Consider the following 22,739-nt stretch of genomic DNA (forward strand, 5'->3'; position numbering starts at 1 on the left):
TAATGTGAAAGGCAACGTGGCGTATTACGCGATGAATGTCCTCCAGGGTGGCCACTTCTGTCATTCTGTGTGATTCCGTGTGAATCGTACACGGAATACGGGAACTTGTTTTCACGGCCACGATAAATCTAACCTCGAAATCGTGTCGAGTTATTTAGGACGAGAGACACATCTTTAATTTTGTATGTAAGATAATTCTTGAATAAGGTAGCATTTGAATTTCTTTTTTTTAAATTACATTGATTTTATTGAAGATTCGATGGATACGAATCTGTTCTGATAGAAGAGAAACTTTATAATTGGTATACAAATTAAATCATTCATATAGAAGGAACATGTTTTCCTTTTGTTAATTATAATTTTTATTCGCTTTATGACTTTTAATTAAATTAATAATTTTATTTATTTCAATCAATTTTCCTATGAGAGAATATTTTATGATAATTTTTTTTTTTTTTTTTAATTTTTATATCTTGTAGAATATATCAAAAATTCGAAACTTCAATTAATTAAATGCTTGATAAAATTTTGTATACATAAATATACTTAATTTACTTAAATAGAGTTCTACTATAAATATTTCTAAAAAGAAATAACGTAACCGGAACGGATTATATATATTGGAATTCGAACATTAATTTAAATAGAAATAACATTTCGTACAAAATGAATGTTTAATTTTTGATTCCATTCGAAAAAAAAAAAAAAAGAAATAAAAAAAGTAACAATATTTTAAAAATGTTAATTTTCGTTTGAATTTTGTCCGTTATTACTGTAATATTTGGAAGTTAATTAAAATGTTGAATTAAATTTTGAATATTTTTTCAATTATATACACTAATAATATATAATATATACACTAATAATAATAAATAACTAAAAGTTTGGAATCACTAATGAATTTCCTAGAAATTCAAAAATTTAAGAAAAGTTAAATTAGGATATTATAGCGCAAAAAAATCTTTTCTCTTCAATATAAATGGAAGATGAAGAATCTTCAAGAATTCTATCATTGATTCCAGACAAAGAAGTAAATCTGAAAATGAAGTTTTGCGATTTTTTGAGCAAATGGGATCTTGATCAGTTCAGTTGGTAACGCATACAGAGAGAATTTTGATAAGTCTTGGTTAATTTGCATTGACAAACCATTTATTATTCGTTCAAATATTATTTGACGTTCTTCAATGTTTAGTTACTATGACATCGTTGATGTAAATCATGTTCCAAAGTGCAGTTTATATGTTTCAATGATGGGGAAAACGTGTAGCAATTTATACTGAAGTAAATTCATTGTAAAGAACTGGTTTTGGCATGTTTTACAAAGAGAAGACAAAAGAGTTTTTTGTTATTTATATCAAATCAATAAGACCTTTCTTTTTTTTGAAATATTTATTTTTTATTAAATAAAAATCTTAAATAAAAATGATTACATATTATATATCATTAATTAAAACTAATATTCTTATAGTATTTTTAAAATAATTTATATTTAGAATAGAAAATATTTTAAAAACAAATAATTATGTTTCTTTTTTTAATACAGAAGAAAAAATCAGAAGAGTTTATTTTTTACAAGTTTTACATCTAATGATTAAATAATTAAAATAATTTTATAAATAATAATAAATCTTTCTTTAAATTCTTTTTTTCTATTTTCATTTCAAATAAAATATTTGAGATGACATAATACATGAAATATGATCAAGCTCATACGTCCACGTTTTCAATACGATACCCCTGCAAAACAATGTCTCAATTGACGTTATATTATTCCTCGTAGCGTAACGTCATTTGTGTCCCTGTTCAATTATCGTGCCCATCTAGAGTGAAAACAACTTTGAACATTTTCCACGTGCAATTTACACGAGAAACAATTTAGCATTCGAAAGTCGAATGCAGATCGATCGGTTCAATAGTCATACATGTTTTAAATATTCAGTATCGGAAAATGTGCGTAACCTTGACACGAGGAAGCTCGAAGAAGGCAATCGCTTCAGTAAAAATGTGTTTTGTATGCTGTTTGCGTATATATCTGCTTCGAATGATTATTTAGTTTTATCTTTTCGTTCTAGACAGAAAAAATTTAAATTTATTTAAAAAAATTGATTCAAATTTCATTGTTCACAAAATTTTCCAGAAATTATTTGTTATTTATTTTCTAAATCTTTAGTCCTAGTTTATTTTTATTTTAAATTCTATTAAAATATTTTTTTAAACAAATTTGTAAACTATTCTAATCTACTTATCTTTTTTAATGAGCGAAACGAAACTTATTATTCCAATATGGCCGAATGATATAATTAAAATTTATTAACTATTGGAATTCAAAGTTTAGAATCTATTATAATTCATTAGAATATTTTAACATTCATAGCTTATTAGGATTACTAATCTCATATACAAAATTCAAAATGTGTTATAAATTTTTTTACGAAATATATACTCCATATACTATTAAATAATTCTATTTCTCATCTGTCAAATATCATATTTCAATCAACTCTAAAGATTTATAATCATAACATAAGAAAATTCAGCCATATTGGAATAACAAGCACTGTTTCTTCCATTACTCGGTATTCAAGCTTCGCTGATTTATTTATTTCAGTTACCTTATGGTTACATAATACGGTCATTGCTCGTGTTAAAAGGAATGCCAGGATCTTTCGTTTCTTCCGTTAATTGCATGACAGAAAGCTGTGTAATCTGCCCACGATGGACAGTACTCTTTCCTTGATATCATTACATAAACTCTTTCTTTTATCTTTTTTTTCGATCCCAACTGTGAAAATCGATTCACTCGTACGAATCGAATCGCGCAATTCGATCGACAAAACCTTGGACGCGTTTACAGCGCCACCACTTATATTCGAGAGAGCGTATCCTCGAGAGTGAAAGATTATTTCGAATTATAGTGTGAAAAACTCGTTAATTTAACCAAGCGGAAATTGCTTCAGAAATTTGACACAAAGCTCTGGTGGATGGCTATCCAGTGAACCGAATCAATAAAGAGAATAATTTGGTGTTTTCTACATTGCTTAATATATGAAGTTAACTTTCTGATGGGCGATTTATATGGTATTCGAACCTAACTTTTTTAATTGCAACGCAGGTTAATTGATGGATATCATATGGTCGAGTATAATTTCCGGAATGATCAACGTAAATGCTTATACAATGTGTTTAATGCATGTTTTAGGATCGTGGGAATCAACTTTCTTGAGGTTAACCTGAGTAAAGTATATATGTTGATTTAATCGTCGAGCTTGTTTGAATTCGATGAAAATGAGATTCGATTTTCGAATTTAAATGTCGAATTCGGGATTTAAATGTCAAATGATTAGTGGATCAGTTAAGATATTTAGATTGATTTCGAGGAATATTTTTTGGTTTAATGTTTTTAGCTATATACTGTTTATTTTATGTATATATATATAAATTATACATATTTAAAACTTTTTTTGAACTTTTATAAATGTGCTGTTATCTATTGACAATTAATATAATTTATTTCTTAATTTAAACTTATATTATAAGGAATATAGAATTTTTGTTAATTTTTTATAATACATTCTTGGGTATAATTTTAGACACAAATGAAAATTGACTTTTGAATATCTTGAATATTGTTTTTATTGTTCTTAGATAAATTTTTTTTAATATTTAGGTTAAAAATTTATTGGATAACTAAAGATATTAATATAACTATAGTAATTGTGATTTCTTTTAAAATTTTTGAGAACTAAAACATTGAAGAAAGGTTAAGTTGTAAAATAGAATTAAATGTCAATTAGGTTACATTTTAATGAATGGATATAATTTATTTCTTGATTTAGATTCATAATTCAAGTTTGTATAATGGTTTTGAACTTTTTAAATGAGTTGTCCAATATGAAGAATTTAATTTTTCAGAAATATGAAAATTCAATATAATATAAAGAATAAATTCAAACATATGAAAATAATATCATTTTAGTATTCACATTGTTTTTTGATAAACAATTTAAAAATAATCAAAAAATAATTCCCAAAATATATTAATAAATAATTATTAAATAAAATTTTTTTTCTATATAATTTGAATAAATTTGGTTTTTCTTATAATGCACATTTATTGATTATTATTGATTATTATGAATTACAAAAGATTCATCTATGTTTCATCATTTGCAAATATTTAATAACAGAATTAATTCATGAATGCAGTCCATATTAGTTACAGTCATAATTTATTAGAAGTGTTTGGTTAAATGATTTGTCACCATCACATGGATGCCAACTAACAGATGCCAATTAGCAGGATGCAAATTATTTCGACGAAAATACGCAATACGATATTTATTTATTCATGATGCACTATTCACAGAGTTTTTGAAATTCTAAGTTTTGTTTCATACAGAGTCCAAGGTATTTTATCCATTATCAATTTATACATTTTAAATACCAGGATTATTAAAGTAAATTTGATATAAAATATTATACAAAAATTATTATAAATTTTAAAGATAAGTAATTATTTTTATAATATAATTACTGTGGATAATTATTTTATCTAATATTTATATATAATTTATTTAATATAATTATTAGTAAATATTTTAATAATATTTTTTTATAAGAATATTTTTTCTGTAAAAAAAAATGATTTTAACAATTTTCAACAATATTTTTATCAATTTAAAAGGATTTTTATGAAAAAAAAAAAAATAAAATAATATATACTTTCAGGTTATAATATTATAACGGCTGAATTGCGGCTTATACTTGGTAGCTCTTACAGCTATTACTTTTAAAACCGCTATCCTTGACCAGAAGTTCCACATTTACATTATGCAGCTTTCAATTGCCACGTCCGGTCAAAGGATCCGTAAACAGTTGAAAACTGGATTTAAAAAAGGTTGTAGACGACATAATAAAAACTGTATCATAAATTCTTTCATTGTTTCTCATACATAAAACTCTTTTAAAAATAAAACCATGGAAATTGACAAAGTAAGAAATTTCATATTAATCTTTTATATTTATAATTACTAAAATTAATTTTAATTATTTTTGAAATAATTAGACGATAGATGATTAGATGTAAGATATTTTATTTCTGATTAAAAAATTAATCATAAATAAAAAATATAATTCAAATTTCATTAATTTATAATATTTCTTAAAATGTAGAAAAAGGAAGAAAAAATTTTCAAGAAAATCCTAATTTTTAATTAAAAAAAAAATCAAGAATTATAATAAGAAGAGGACAAGAATTTCTAGGAATTGTTCACGGAAGTTTGTCACGCCTTTTTTCACGAATTTATCATTCGTTCCTTGACAATCTCTTCCTCTTCAACCCTTCTAAGAGCTCATTGGATATACTTACTGGATTTTCGGTGTGCATACGTAGCAAACTCACGTTTTGATTCACGTTACCGGCCAGACAGATATCCATCTTGGATCCTCGACACAATTTGGCGGCGGAACACGTCCTTCATTTCGTTTCATTTCACGTTCCACGCGGCAAAGAACGACGGGCATGAGCAGGGCGGCATAAGATAAAGTCGTTTTCACGCTCCTTCAGTTTTGGATTTGTTCGATTCGCTGTGGATCCTGGGTTTACGCCGGTTGAATACAGGTCAAGGTTGAAAATAGCTGCATACGAGCCGTACGAGACCGGTTACAAACGTGTACTTTCAGGATAATAAGTCGTGGTGGTTGATAAAGATACGAGTGAAACGTGCTCAGTAAAGATAATGAAAATAAATGGAAGAATAAAAAAAAAGTGGAAGATAATGAAAATTATTTTGAGAATATAAATGAAACAATGCATTTTTTGCAGTATAGTAGATTTTGAAATTTACTATAATGGAATTATAATTAACTTAATAATATAATAACAATGAAATCTTAATAAATCTTATTAAAGATTTTGAGATTAATGCAGGATTATTGGATTATATCTTTAATACTCATATTATAAAAATGAGAAGATAATATAAAAAGATTCAAGATTTTTTATTAAAATTAAACAAATTGTAAAAAAGGAAAGCATGGATTAAAATATTTAATAAAATAATCTAAAAAAAAAAAGGTAGAAAAAAAATGATTGGCAAAATCATTAATAATTAAGCAAAATTTTGAAACAAGGAAATATTCCATTCTCTATTAAATAATTAAGCAAATTCTATGTACTTTTCTGTCATGTCTTGATACTATATTTCATATAGCTTATTATAGATAGATATTATATTCTCCCATTACAATGTCATCATTTGCATTCATATTGTCTCTTGGCAAATGAAAAGAAACTCGCATATAGTAATTATTCTACAGGCATGCTATACGTTTCACAATTCTATTTTAACTATAATTTATCTTCAAATTAACAATTATTAACAAGACTGTCATAATGCTATTTTCATATTAATATAAGAGTTTGCACATACATAATTCAATTATGCATCTTGTTTATAATCAATTCGAATTAATACAATTCATAATAATTGCATTTACAAATCTTTTCAAATAATTTAATTTTCTATTTCTAAATTTTTTTTCTTTTTAATATTAAGAAGAATTAAAAAAAATTTACAATATTTTATTAGTTTTTTGTTTCTCAAAAGATTAAAAGAATAATATTTATATAATTTAGAAATCATATAAATCCAAAATGAGAACATTAATAAAAAAATCTAAAAAATTCTTCAAATATAAAGATACTATTTTATATATGAAGATGATAAGATGTTAAATATAAAATATAAAGATACTTTATATCTTTATTTTTTCCTTAAATAAATATGAATTTCTTATTTAAGATAAACTTTTTTTTTTTCATATTTTAAAAAAGTGAAACAAAATTGACTGTCATTTCCATGGATCACATTGACGATTGATGATACATAGCTCACATATATAGGATCACGTCGCTTTCCGACTCGAGTCACGGTCGAAGTGAAATTGGTGTTGGGAATAACATTGCGAAATGTGCATAAAAGCCTACTTTAAGGTTTGGTCTAGTTCAATACAGGTCAAGGTTGAGGCATCACAAGGCACCCACCACAGACATGATCCGAGTCATTGTGGTCACGAATACGATTTTTCAACATTCAGTGAAAGACTCGTGCAAAAAATGTTACTCGTTTGTTTTAAGGAACTTGTAATATTTAAATCACACAAATTTAAAAGTATCTAAAAAATAAAAAATTAACTTATTAATATATATTTAAAAAATGAATTTCCAATTTTTAAAAAGAAAAATTGTTTTCCAATAGTTTTCAATAAAGTTCAAAAATAATTTTTCAGAATAAGATCCGTTGAATGCACAGAACTCGTATCCAATTGTCGATTGTCAGTGAAAGGAATAATGGTCTGAAAACGTTATCCGAATGGTATCGCCTTTACGGAACAATATAATTGTTGGATTAAACGCGATCGGTATGGCGTTGCATGTATATATGAAATAATTATCTTATAACTTCGATAATAATTGTCCGCAATATCTGTCCCTATTGTCGAGGTCTTAACGTTGCACAAACATGATTGCAATGCGCCAACAGCTGAAAACTTTGTCTCTGAGAATGTCCTTGCGTAGATAGCTCCCGCATGAGTGATTTTTGCATCGTTACTTTCTTGCATAACATGGATTGCGGGCGCACACGCGGTATCTCTGACATAGGTGACGATCAACCGGTGACATCTTTTACGCAATCAGATTTTCTTTCTTCATTTCCGATTATCTGTCGAAAAGGTCACTTACCCGTGACTAGCTTTATCGTGTAATCCTCGATCCTTTCACGTCGCATTGGTATTCGGTATTCGGGAAGGTAAACATAACCTCACAAGTTTCTATTTATAGACTATTATTTTTCTGATCAACTTGTCAATATTTTTTTTTTCGAATTTCTTTCTAATTGTCAAACGACTCTTCAGAACTGGTGATCTTAACTTTTGTTTTGCACTGACTTCAGAAATATGGATATTTTTGAATGGAAATATACTTTAGAGTGATAAAATGCTTCTCAATTTTTTTCAACTTGTTATTTCTCTTTTCAACAATCAAACAAACTGAATTCTTTTTTCATATTTATAAAAATCAATAATCACTTTAAAAGTCGTAATGGGAATCTGAAACATAGTAGGAAAAATTTCTGGTATGTATAATGTTTTTTTTTAAATAGAGAGTAAATTTATAAGAATGCTTGTGCAAGCGAGCTTTCTTGGTCTTCAATTGCTACTAAAAAGGTCACTTGCTAAGTATTTTATTCAGTAAGCTATGTTTATTTTCTATCTAAAGAAGAAGATATTACAGTAGATTTTACTTATTTGACTATTATTTTAAAAAAAGATTAATTAAGGAAGTTTTAATCAAATTACTTTTATATTAGATTTAATATTACAAAATGAAAAAGTTAATGTGTTTAGTGTGCAAATGCAAGAATTTAAAATTTTGAATAGAATTCTATTATCAGAAAATTTCTTCAAAATTAAAATAAATAAATAAATTTAGTTTATAAATTTTTGACGAAAAAATTATACAAAATAATTATCAAAAAATCATAATCTTAATATACTAAATTTTTATATATAAAATATTTTACAATATGTTGTTATTTTTTGGCCATTCAAATAGTTATTTAATAGTTTAAACACACTATTTATAGATTTTTTATTTGTATTGCTTCGTAACGCATAAAACTAACGTAATACTTTTTGCGAAAGTTTCATAAGCTAAAATGATGAACAAAACGGGCATGCATCCTCTGCACGATAAAAAGTCACGAAAAGATTACGAAATTTTCGCCGGTCTAGTTTCATGCCGATACAAGAAATACTCTGACACCTTTTAAATTTCTGCTCCAGATACGGGTAACAACTCTTGCATAAGCTTTATCGATACACGAATTACCATTGAAATCGTTGCAAGAAATATGCCGATCTTGTTCCTTCGTGAACAACGATTTCCGTTCTTTACATAAACAACAAGATTTATTAATGCTTTGCAAATCGAAAGTTCTTAATCGTTGTTTTTTTTTAATTTATGGAACAAGATGTTTTTATCATTTTTTTTTAAAGAATTTAAAAAAATACTTTAAAGTCCTTTTGAGTTAAATTTAATCATTAATATGATTATTTAATTTTATTTACCTTCATAAAAACATATATAATATTGCTATCGTTTAAATCATTTACTCACATAACACACAAAACGTATAATTTACAAAAAATAAAACGTTAAACATATCTTTTTCAATGAACATAACCTGTACACATTTAAATATTGAAAAAATTGATTTTATATATTTAATTATCTTCCGTATGTTCCAAAATAGTTCGAATTTTATTCAAGGTAATTTACTATAGAGTTCCACGAGGCAGATTTTACGATAAAGAAAAGAAATTAAATTCCGAGCTCGATATGTATACAAACAATGTCGCAGATATTGAACAGCGCGCAGTATCGATGTATCGATACGTTCGTTCAATAGTAGCCGTGATACCACGATCGATACTGTCATGCGCAACTGCGATATATCTTTGGTACTATCGCAAGAAATGGCGCACTTATTAATGCGATATCGAATCGCGGAAGTCGTAAATGTGTTGTCGCAAGAACTAGTGAGCAGATCGTGGCACGCAGTCTAGAAATTTACACCGAATTATATATACGTACAAACGATACAGGTTAGATTGTGACCAGTCTTTTTCTCTATATGCGTGAGAACGTTATATGCCGGCTCGATCGCTCTCCTTTATTCTAAGAACGCGCGAAAAACCGTAATTGTGTGTTGCGATTTACGAGTGACTGAAATATGAATTGGCCCCCACGAAAGTGTCGCCATATTTTGCAGCTCTTGCTGCTTTCCATTGTGTTCTTCTTCGTGTTTTTGATGCAGCCGAAAGTAAGTTTTAATTTTGACATTTTTGATATTTATTAATTCTTAACCATTCTGCATTATAAGTCATTGAGGTTAGATTTTTATATTCTGATAAAATAATTTTATTTCTGAAGTAAATATTAATTGATAGATTAATAATAAGTTTATTATTTATAACTTTAAAGTATTTATATTATAATATATAATATAATTTACATATATATATATTAGTTTATATTTATACTGATAGAATGAAAATATTTTTTTCTTGAATTTTTTATAAATTATATCGTAACAAAATTTACAACGATCATAACCTAAAATATAGATATAAAAATTTTTAAAGGTTTATATATTAGATTAATCAACAAAATTATTATTAATCGTATACAAATTCTTTCAAAATAATGTTATCTAAAAAAAAAATGTTAAGACCATTCTTTTAATTTTTACACGTTATCCTTGAACAGATATAAATTTCTTTTCACTTATCTCAATGACTCACTTCTTTCGAAAAAACGATCATTTTTTAAAATTGGCTATTGAAACGATCCGCCTCGGGTATATATATTGCAAAAGAGAAAAAGAAAAAAAATAGTAAAAGACAAACAATATCATTGAAATATACATTCAATATATATCGCGAATATCGATTTCCATAATCCTTTGACTTTCCACATATTTATGAAAACATGTAGATGAAGAAGTTGAATATTATTTATACCAGTTCGACTGCTGTGCCTCCCGCTTGTATATACATATCCAGTATTTCATTAGTAACATCAGTCAGGCTCGATCCTTGATATTTTACATAATTTTTTTATATGGAGCGTTTTTCGGCTCGCGTGGCCGCGTGCGTACATTGTCACCGTTATTTTTAACTGGTAGACAGGTCGATTGCAGTCTAACTGGAATTATCAGAAGCACAGTGTTTCACAATGAGTATTGTTCCGCCCGAAACACTGTAATACAAGCTTGAAGATATTGCATATGTAATATTAACGGGGAATGTCACTAACCGTACATAACCTATATCGCATGTATATATATATATATATATATTTTTTAAAATATTCTCGATATATTTTTTATTAATTTATAGCAAAAATAGATATAGAAAAAATAAATGAATTTTGCTAAAATATACAATTTAATGGAAATAGATAATTTTTTCTAACTTTTTATACAATCAATAGAGAGGTTAATTTTAGATCATACTGAAACACGATAGAAAGGCTAAATTAATTATTAAAAATAAATTAAAAATTATAAAAATTTGAATAGTTTCATATAGTTTTATTACAATTATAATTCACATACATCATTCTAATATTTTTCTATCATTATTTAAATTAATTTCTAAATTAATACCAGATATATTTACGCGACAAATTACATAAAAAGAATCGACGATTCTAAAAGCAAAATGAAAAGGAAGCAAATTTGTAAAAAATTAAAGAAAACATCTATTAATCATTCTTCGAGTGACATTGATTCGTGGCAGACAGTGTGGAGCCTCTCGTATCTTCGAACGTGATAAATAATTATCTTCTCTTCTGTCGATTTTTGATCGTCATCAATCATGGCTGTTAGTCGACACTTGTAATATGTTTGTTCGGCTGTATATTTCGAAGGATGAATCGCGGATGTATCAGGTTATAAACTCGCGAACATATTATAATAAGAGTGAGTTTAATAACCTCGGGCGTCGTTGCTTTCTCTGCTTGTTCTCGTAGCTCTCGTGGGATCGTTAATTTGTCTCGGTGGTGGCATTTTAATTACGCACCGGGAAAGGTGCGCGAGTAATAATAGTATTTGCCGTGTGATACATGTTTGGACGGGAATAAAGTATGATTTTGAGATTGAATTTATTTGTATAATTTTGTACCATTGTCTTACGAAATATTTATAAAGAAAATTAAATTGTACATTGGGAAGAACAGAGGCGGCGAATCGTTTCGAATTTAATCAAGTTGTTGTGATATTGTTTCATTAACGTACGACTATATTTGTTATAGCAAAGAGATTGTTATTTTTTTGAAACAAAAAGTATATAAACAGACACTGGAGATATAATAATTTATTTAATGAGATATGATTTATGTATATTTGTGTTGATATAAAATAATCTTTAGAAAGTTTCAGTATAAAAAATTGGAAAAAGGATCGAATTAATTTTAATATTTCGAATTCGGAATATGATAAAAAATATTTTTATTTTCTCTTTTATGATCCAATAATATATATAAAGTATTAATCGATATTGGATTTAATCGAAGAGAAAATTTTTATATAATAAAAATTAATATGTAAATTTAAACTCGATAAAAAAGAGTAAATTGGAAAAATATAGTTTAAGCAATGTGATCGTAAAAATTTTTATTCCTACTAAATGTAATTTCGTTATTTTTTTTTTAACGAAGACTTAGGGATATCTGAAAATGTAATTAATCTACCGATGTCAACTACCTTTTTTTAGAACGAAAAAGATATTTCGCCTATCGGTATGTCCATTATTGAGGTTACAACACTTCCAACTGAATACATTTGCTAGGAAACACCTGTTTCGATCGAATATTTCCTCCGTTTTTTTTTTTTTTTCAGATGCGCATGTTACAAGATGTAATATCCAGTTTCGATATCAATCAAGAATTGTCAAAGATAGGGAAAAAATTAAAAAGCATGAAAATTATCATATGCAATATTCAAAAAAAAAAATCAGAAAAACGATTAGAATAAATGATCGAATAAACGGTATGTGGAATCTGTACTGTAAACTAGAGGTCACGTGGTTTTTGGTCACGTGGTTTTCGTCACGTGGTTTTCGGTCACGTGATTTTCGTCACGTGGTTTTTAGTCACGTGATCAACTAGTTATCATGGCAACATGGGCAAATAGCAAAAGCAAAGCATAATTAACGGTGATTTTCTTTCTTCACGATAACAAAGACTTGGCCACGCGACTTTTGATCATCGAGTAAAACAAAATTAAGTAAAAAATTAACTCGATAATTGAAGTACAATCTTATTTTCATTCTGACTCATTTCCGTTTTTATCACTCGAAAGTGGTAAAAAATGAGCAAGATGAATGACTCGTGTTTTTCTCTGAAAAAAAAAAATAGAAAACTTGTCGATTCATCTCTCGTATTATTTTTGGCAATTACGCATTTGCCAATTATTTTCAACTTGCGGAAATATTAAATATCGGTTTCTCAATCGAATTTCGACGGACGAAATAAGTTTCTTAAATTAAAACCGCCTAATATTTAGAATTGGAAATATAAAAATATGAATTTAAATAAACGATGATATGATGAAGAATGATGGTTTTAAAAAGAAAAAAAAAAAAAAAATAAATCTAATCAGCAAATCTCTCTCGTCGAGGATATTCGATAAAAATCGAGGAAGACGTGGTTTTTTTCTCAATTTTGACATATTTAAGTAATTCGTTTATTAAAAAAAAATATTCCTTTCGTTGAAAATCGAATAATCGTATAATCATCGTTGCGCTATTTTTTTCATCGTAATTCCAATTTTATTAAAAATTAATAATCTTCTCAATTATTATCCACGCGAATATAATAAATTTTTCTTCAACCCTTTTACCACGAAAATATGTGTATAAATATTTGCACGAAAGATTATTATCATCACCGATTTCGAAACAGGATATTTCTATTCAAATGCTTTAATGTTAATAAACATCGTTCGAAAATGAAAATGTTTATAAACATTGTAAAAAATTCACATCATTGTTTGGATTGGTTTACCATCGATCTTGAAAGAAACGACCCTGACATTTATTAACACGTATAAATACAAACATATACATATATATATGTATATCGAAAGAATGTAATAATTATCATTTATTTACCGTGATTTATTTGCACGAGTTACACAGTTATCAATTATCATAAATAATCATATACAAACTAACATAGAGTGGACAAGGGGATAGAAAAAAAAAAAAAGATTAAATTAATATATATTTATATTATAAAAAAAAAAAAAAAAATGTGAGGATATATTTTTGGATTATGACAAATATCGATAAAAATTATACGTTAAAATTTATATCGTTCGTGGATAAAAATCTTTATCTGTTGTTATTATTATCCAAAGATGGGTACAATATCCGGATATATTTGTCGGATTAATGCGTTACGCGTATGTGATGAGTCATATTCGAAAAAAAAACACACGTACAAATGATAACTGTAAATTCTAAAAAAGAAAAAAAAAAAAGAAGGAAAAAGGAAGGAAAGGAAAAAGAAAAAAAAAAAAAGAAACTATAATGTACATAAAATATAGAAATACAGAATAATTTGTGAATAATTTAGATGACATAATGTATGCAAAATTCTTAATTCGAAGTGAGCATGAGTCAACCAATATGATAGGGACAATATAAATCTCTGTTACCACGCGTTGAAGTCACTTTCGTCGCGTGATAGCGCCTCCATTGATGTCTCTTTAATCTTTTTATACCGTAGTGGAAATATTAAACTTGGTAAATTTAAAGATTTATATTAACCCTAAATTTTTAAAATTTTCGTTTCATCTCATTTCTTATTATTATGTTGAGCGAGCTGAAACCAATTATAATTTTCATATAAATATAAATAATAATAAAAAAAAAAAAAGAAAGAAGTTTAATTACATATGAAAAAATTAATTATATTTCGGAATATTATGTTCATAATTAAAAATTCTTAATTTAAAAATACTTTAAAATCTTTAAAATCTTTTTTTTTCTTTTTTTTAAATATTTATTAGGCGTATTTATTAAAATTTTCTTATGGAAGGAAAACGTACGTGTCTTAAAATTTACACAATTATCGATCCATATTTTCAAATTTTCGCTTTAGTTAAATATTTACGAATTTTGTTTTAGTGTTATACAACGTGATACAGTTAATAATTTAAATCTTTTTAAGAAAAAAAATTTTTATCCCGCTGGAAAATCGAAGAAATCGATCCATTTTTCTTTAAACGTCGATTTAATTAGCGCGGTGATATTTAAAAAAATATACTCTTCGCGGGCTTCCCTCAAATAAATGAGTCGACGAGTGTCTTTCCACTTGTCAGGCTCTGTTATAACCGAGATAATGACGACCGCTTAAGATTCCAATAAAAATGATTTCCGGACTCCTTGAGGCATGGCCGACGATCTGGAAAAATGTACCAAGGTAATGAAATTCTCATGATCACGCTCCGACACTTGTACACCAGTCTGTCTGTGTACGATGATTTACACACGCAACTATAATTCCCTACGTGTCCCTGAGACAAAACGAAGACTAGGGACATACCGTGAGATTACCGACGATCGATATTTAAAAATAACGGAGAATGGAATAAGATTTAATTTTTCCTCCTTTTCTATGTAACATTTAATGGATGTTTGTATGTGCGCCTAGAATCCCCGATATCAATTAATTATAATTGAATCTCGCATAAATAATATTTAATATTTAATAATATTTAATATTTACACGCGGCTATAATTTCCCTACGTGTCCCTGAGACAAAATGAAGACTAGGGACATTCCGTGAGATTATCGACGAGATTGGACGATCGATATTTAAAAATAGTGGAGAATGGAAAGAATTAAGATTTAATTTTTCCTCGTGTAACATTTAATGGATGTGTGCCTAGAATCCCGATATCAATTAATTATAATTGAATCTCGCATAAATAATATTTAATAAGCGAATTATTATTCAACAATATTTTTGCGCTGTCGGTAAAGAAAATTGGTTTAATTAGTTCTTTGAATACATCTTGTGTAATTTTATTATTTCATTGATTATCGTTATTTTTTTTTCATATATATATATGTTTTTTTATTGTTGGAATTTGGTTTAAAAATTTATATTGTTAAATGATAGTAAAATCGATTCGAAAAATGCTTTTTTTTTTTTCTTTTTGCATTTTGCCGTAAGTCACGATCAAGGTTATGTATGCCTCATTATTAATATTTAAACATCGTAAACGTCAATGAGATAAGCGGGGAAAAAGATATTGTAGAAAAAAAAAAAATTATCAAAAACAAGACATCTTAAATTTACATTTTCAATTCAATTTATATTATGAATAATAAATTCGTACATTTAATGTCTTCGTGACAAATACATAGATCGATTCCTTCATCCTCTTTATTTCCACTTTCGAAACGGCTAAATGCATTTAGCCGTTGTAATAAAGGTATTATATATATTGATAAAATTATAAATTGAAAAAATAATGAATTTATTTTATCATGAGGTTATATTGCAAAATTTAAATATTTTAAAATATAGAACTCATTTGGAAATCATCTTAATTATTGAGACAAAAATTTCCCTTGGACTTGAATTCAATAAAACCAGTAATTTCATGCTGAAGCATATATATATATATATACATATATAAGTTTCTTTAAATGAACTTGAACTCTCATTTCTTCTTCGTCTTTAACTACCTATCATTCTCTAATTTAGTGATCTTAACCTTCATAAGAATAATTGCTTTATTACAGACTGGGTCAAAAATAAAGGATCAATGTCAAGTTTCGTTCAGCAATTTATTTTAATTATAGTTCACACTTAAAAATTGAAGTTTGAGTTTAAAGTTTTCTTTACTGACCTATCTTTTCAAAAATTTATAAGGATAAAAATGTAAGAGAGATTTTAAATGAAATATCAAACTATTGAATAATATAATATATAAATAAAATATTAAATGAAATATCAAAGTGTTGGATACCTCTACAGAATATATATTGAAATTTTTATGATTATTGATATAAATAATTAATTAGAAAATTGAATTGAAATTAGATGAATAATTTTAACTAGCATTATCTTAATATAATTAAAGATATTATAAAATTTCCTGTATTTATCACTATTCTACTACTAATATTTAAGCAAATATTTTAATTAGATTGCAAAAAATGTGTGAAAATATATCAACTAAATATAGTATAAATAACACACAAGAATCATGCAAATAACAAAATACTAGTAGTGTTAAATGTTAAAAGGAACATTGTAATAAATATTTGCAAGCTGTGAGGTTATGATGAATAATTGTTGTGAACGAAAGTAAAGTGATCATACTTGACGTACCGCAAACAGAAGATATATTGGTTGTGTCCTCGAAGGATGACCATGGGTTTGGAACGACTACTCGTGACCGCGTACCGACTGACATATGAGAGAGAAAGTCGAGTACATTAACACCGAATGAACCGTATCACCTTGTTCGCACTAGCTGCCCATGAGCCACGCCAAATAGGAACAGAATTAATGACCGGTAGATGGTGTTTTTCGCCTCCTGTCTCATAGACAAGATTGAATCTTTATTGGAAAACAAAATGGTGGTACAACTTGAGATTGTGACAATGCATTTATTAATCTAAGATAAAATGAAGAATTAAGTTTTTGTGTCTTCATGTCTTTGAGCATGATCTTATAGTTACACAATGAATATTAATAAAAGTATTTATGTTTGTATTATGTTGAAATTATTTGAAAGATAAAAACTGAGATATAAACTGAGAGATAAGAGATATAGATAAAATGTGGAATCTTGAGATTTTGGTAATTAATTAAAAAATTGGAAATTATGATTGAGAGAAGCGTGATGAAAATAATAAAATATTTGATTAATTATTACTAACTAACTGTTTGATATAAGCAGAAAAAGAATATTTTTAATTAATGAATTTCATAATAATTTACAATTGTGAGGTAATTGATGGACATGTATCAATTAACAGTAAAACATAAAACGACAGTGAAATCATAGATGTAATGAGATTCTATGATGTATAAATCTTGATGTAACTTGAGACAAAATTCTAAATGCTGACTCAAAATTAATTGATAAACAAAAATTTCACGACATTAAACAGTATTATCATTTCTCATTCAGATTGATATTCAGAAGAAAAATTACATTTGCAGAAAAGTTGGTATTCAAGAGATGAAAGAAATTTAATTTTATTTAATTTAGATCAGATATCTCTTTAATTATATAAATTAGACAAATTTGAAAGCAAGTTTGATATAAAAAAGGGATAAATTTTTTAAGAACAAATTTACAATTGATAGCTGTTATTCTTGTAGGATTATTATTATTATTTTTTTTTCTTATTTGGAAGTTAAATGTACAATATCAATTAAAACCAGTTTTTATTTCTACTTCTTAAAAGAAACTTTTTGTACGAAGATAGATAAAATAGAAATTTCAGAATGTTATTTCCGTGTTTCAATTTTCTGAGTAACAAATTAATTCGAATCTTCTCTTATCCATCGAGCAGCAAGAAATAATTTCAATTTAAGAATAATGCGCTCCTTTCAAGGTTGATGATAATTAATTTTTTATTTTTCACATTCGATCGATTACCATCGATTTCACATCGTTGTCCACAATAAAGAAGAAGCTATATATCTCGTTTTAAAGACGAATGTATTTTAAAGGAATACATGGCTAAATCAAGGATGAGAATTAATTTATCTCGGTAAATCGAGATAAAAGGTCAATGGAGATTAATTTTATTGTTTCGGAAATTTGCTACTATATACATTTTTTTATATTATATTCCAGATTTTATTTTGTTAAATTAAATCTAGAACAATGGATTAATATTATTAATGCAATTAAATTAGAATAAATTAATTTAATAACAAAACGTGTCGAGAATCGTGTTTGAGACATGAATGGAACTGATTTTTCAATATAAAAATAAGTTAAAAAATATAGAATAATATTTTTTCATTTGAAGACTCTTTTTTGAGAAAATTGAATTTCAAAATTCAAGACTTGAGAATGTTTGCACATTTGTTCAATTTTCTCAAAAAAATGAGATAGAAAAAAATTTTATTCCACATTTTCAACTTAATTTTGTGCTATAAATCTTCCTTTATTTTCAATTTGTATTTTTCATTGTTAGTTTTTTAATTTTAATCGAATCTTTTTAATGTTATTTTATTTCAAAAAATTGTTGTAATTTTTAAAATAATTTTGTCTGATAATTTTTAACGTTTCACATGTTGTTGCAAATATTCATTATTATCCCTGATTAATTAACACAAAGGAGTTAAGAATTGAGAAATTTTCTGAGAAATATTCACTAATTGACACACAAAGTTTCAATAATTTAGCAATAATTAGAATTCGATGTAACCAGTGTAAAGGTGTGAAATATCATAGACACCAGAAAAAATACATAGACTTTTTCTTTATATGTGAAATCGAGAAACCGTTCAATTAATACGAGAAATGTACGAGTAAATACTAATTACGATGATAAATATATAATTCATCTGAAATAAATATTCTTATAACGAAAGCAACAATGATTGATGATCTAATTTAAATTGAATTCGCGTTAAAATTTAATTTTATACATAATTTTGTATTAATATTAATTATCAAATATGTTACAATAATTTAATTTTTTGATAAATTAACATAAGATAATTGATTAAGCACAATTAATAGTAATAATATTTATTTATAATATATGTATAATATAAGAAATACAAAAAAGAAAATACAAGTATAACAAATATAAAAGATACATATGGTGAACAAATAAAATTACAATATTTGTTTAATTGAATAACCACAGAAAATCCGGAAACGACTCTCGACTCTAATAGGTATAATTTCTTATAGAAAAAAAAATAATATAGAAGTGTCCATGAAATAAACAACTTAATTGCAACACGCTCTAAGATTAAGAGAGCTTGTGGTCATAGTCTGTGATCTCTCTTGCTAGTCGATTCGTCTCGACCAGTCTTCTAACCGGAAGAAACGGCTTCTCGTTACTTCCTTCTAGATACGAGCAATCAAACTGTAAAGAAAGTGATCTGGCAACCTTTTAAATTCAACCAATTGATTTTTGCACGTTTATATAAACTACAAAATGTATTGATATTACAAATGAAATCTTTAATTTTATAGTATATATATATATATATATATATATATATATATATTTATAATATTATTTTTGTATATATTTTATCATTTGACTGATATTTAAATAAGTATTGAAAGGAAAAATTTTATAGATTATAAAAGAATATTTATTTTGCATGGATTAGCCGTATTACGATTGTTGAATATATATTGGTTAATTTGACTTAAAATTATATAGGCAATTTATAACCTACAAATTCTGACTTGTCAATTCATTACTAGATTATCATATTTGGCTTAAAAGTGACGTTTATAACCTATAATCTACAACCTGCAACTCGTGGATTAACCATTATTTTTAGATGATAAATTATTCGCGAGACAATACTGAGAGTATCGTCAAAATTTAAACTTTACTTCGATCGATATCACAATTACGTAGTCAGTCTTAACCTAACAATTTAAAATCTCAAGTTCCGCGTTCACGATAAAAGTCTTCGACTGATATTCAAGTAAAAGTAACAAAATTTCTCGTGCGCGCAAACTATCACGTTTCCCGCCACAATTTCACTCAAATATTCTTTCCAAGCTCCTAAACACCTATAAACGAGCAACATACACAGTGAATCACTTTTAAAGTTTCGCCTGGTGACGTCGCAACAACTTTCCATCGCTTCCTGCTATTCAGGCATATTTGAGATGAAAAGAAAGTAAAACGATTCTTAATACGTACCATAATAATATTTATTCCATTTGCCAATCTATCTTGATACATGTATAATTCTACAAGATATTATTTTTCGCAATCGATTCTCCGATCGTTTTTCTACCACGTTTTAACCTGACTACGGAACGCGATAAAACTAGTTGCCCTTTACTTCGATGCTTCTCTGTGACTTCTTAAAAACGCTACTAGGTGGCATTTGCAAACTGCAATAATGTTACGATGATCTACCAGTTGAACCAGAAACTACGAGTGACGTGTCGTTTACGTTAATAAAATTACGTTAATGAAATAAATTGCAACGGTAAATAAAGTGAAATTAGAATTTAATGAAAATAGGGATTGAGTGCTGTTCGAATAATGTATATGGTTGTATTTGTATTTGTATTAAAAAATTATTTTTGTACAGAATCGTGACATAACCTAATCGAGTATCAAAAGAAATAACACAATATTTTTGTGTATAAATATTTGTCTTTGTTTCAATGTTTCAGATCGACTCTGTATAGATATAAATAACCAAATTTTTTAAATAATGTAATATTTTACAGTTTTGATTTACTTTTCATTATTTTCATTTAAGAATGAAAAATTATCGTCTCCCTTTATTTTGTCGCATTATTTGGCAAGTGAAAATCATTGATTTATCAAATTATATTAATTTTTCTTGATTTTTCTTAATAGATTTTATTTTTTAAATTTATTCCCAATTTATATCTTCGACTGATATGGCCAACTGTAAGATCGGTTTGACAATGGCCATTCTTCTTTTCTGATGAATGAATACGTATTTTTAATTAACCGTCTGCGAGACAAGCAAAAAATTCATTTCGCAATAATTTGCGAATCTTTTATTTCGGTGAATGTACACGGTTTCCAGGAATCAATAACTAAAGTTTGGTAAAATCAACATAACTGGATCTGACCAGGCCCAACGATTCTCATATTTCATGCATTCCTCCTAAATTTACAACGTTTATTAGCCATCCTAAAAAAATTGTCTTTTATGGTAACGATACTTTTTTTTAATATATTTTGTTATTGCTAATTATTGAATTTTGCAAATTTATATAAAAATATAAAAAAATAAAAAACGAAGTAAGAAAAGAAAATATCTCTCTTTTAAAATATTAAAATGAAGCATTTTATTTTTTTTTTCTTTTTTATAATTTTTTTTTACTGGATAATAATTTTAAAATTATTTCCGTAGATTTTTGTTAAAAAATTTTTTAATTATTTTCTCTTAAAAATTTTAATCACAAATTTAATATAAATTTTTAAAAATTGGCGAAAGATTTTAACAATTGATAAGATTATTTTCCACGAACAAGGTAAATGATAAATCGTCCTTCTTCAAAAATGAGAATTTATGTTAATGAGGACACATTACTGGTCTACAACATAATTAAAGGGGAAATAATGATAGATAATTGCCTGTTTCACAAATTAACTTTTTATCCTTTCCACAGACAAAAGACCAAAGACCAAGACGTGCTCTTTTAACCCAAAATCCACACAATGAACTCGAAATATTTAGCCCAATTACTCTTCCACTGGCACAAAGCTCTAAATCTTCGTCAATGGTTCTCCGCGAAAACCTGATCTTTTTTTTTTTTTTTTCTTAATAAAAAGAAAGAAAAAGAAAAAAATGGCCATTGTGGAGTGTTTCATTCAAGTCGTCGAGAAATTGCGTCAGAATCCATTCAATAACAAGAAATCTCTTGAAGAAGACTCTTCTTCACAACACATCGTAAAAACTATTTTCTATTTTATTTGTATGAAACAAAAATGGAAATCTTCTCGTTGACATCTAAGAATGACAAAGAATTGAATTTCGTCTTGTTTATTTTTATTTTTTTTTTTCTTTCTTTTTTATCTCCGTTTTTTTTTTTTCAAAGAGATTTCAATTTCAATTTCAAAAAGAGGAATGCAATATTAAACGTGATATTTAACACGATATTAAACGTGATAATAAATATTAAGGATAGTTTTTAACGATCACAGGAATTAAAAGAGTTTTGTCATCGAACTCTTACATGTGATATCATATCGGTTGATCTTCACAGTAGGCACTGCCCGACGGGATTTTATTATACGTTTAAAAAATACACATAGATTTCATAATAAATCATTGTATTCAAAGTGAAATATTTGCATTGGAAAAAAAAAACTTTTGCGTTAAAATTTCTTACGAGTCTTAAATTAAATCGAATAGAATTTCTATCTCTAGAGT

The 22,739-nt window shown here is 26.7% G+C and overlaps 1 protein-coding gene and 1 long non-coding RNA gene across 13 annotated transcripts in view; one reads left to right on the forward strand and one right to left on the reverse strand.

The window, feature by feature from the left end:
• The window catches only part of LOC409468 (venom metalloproteinase 3), a 68,062-nt gene that overhangs the window by 15,635 nt on the left and 29,688 nt on the right, over positions 1 to 22,739 (forward strand). Inside the window, exon 1 of one of the 8 annotated variants that reach the window (XM_006562769.3) lies at positions 9,590 to 9,887. The exons of the other annotated variants lie outside the window; for them this stretch is intronic. The gene's annotated coding sequence lies outside the window, so the exon portion shown is untranslated. Of the gene's footprint in view, positions 1 to 9,589; positions 9,888 to 22,739 lie in introns of those variants that run through there. 8 annotated transcript variants of the gene reach the window in all.
• The window catches only part of LOC102653866, a 50,878-nt gene that overhangs the window by 2,923 nt on the left and 25,216 nt on the right, over positions 1 to 22,739 (reverse strand). Inside the window, exons 1-3 of one of the 5 annotated variants that reach the window (XR_003306534.1) lie at positions 20,516 to 20,791; positions 16,980 to 17,187; positions 5,369 to 5,637 (exon numbers count right to left, since the gene is read on the reverse strand). This is a non-coding gene — a long non-coding RNA (uncharacterized LOC102653866). Of the gene's footprint in view, positions 1 to 5,368; positions 5,956 to 16,979; positions 17,188 to 20,515; positions 20,792 to 22,739 lie in introns of those variants that run through there. The other 4 variants (XR_003306537.1, XR_003306538.1, XR_003306536.1 and 1 more) reach the window with 4 other exon arrangements.

The sequence above is a fragment of the Apis mellifera genome, linkage group LG1 (assembly GCF_003254395.2).
Source record: "Apis mellifera strain DH4 linkage group LG1, Amel_HAv3.1, whole genome shotgun sequence".
Lineage (NCBI taxonomy): Eukaryota > Metazoa > Arthropoda > Insecta > Hymenoptera > Apidae > Apis > Apis mellifera.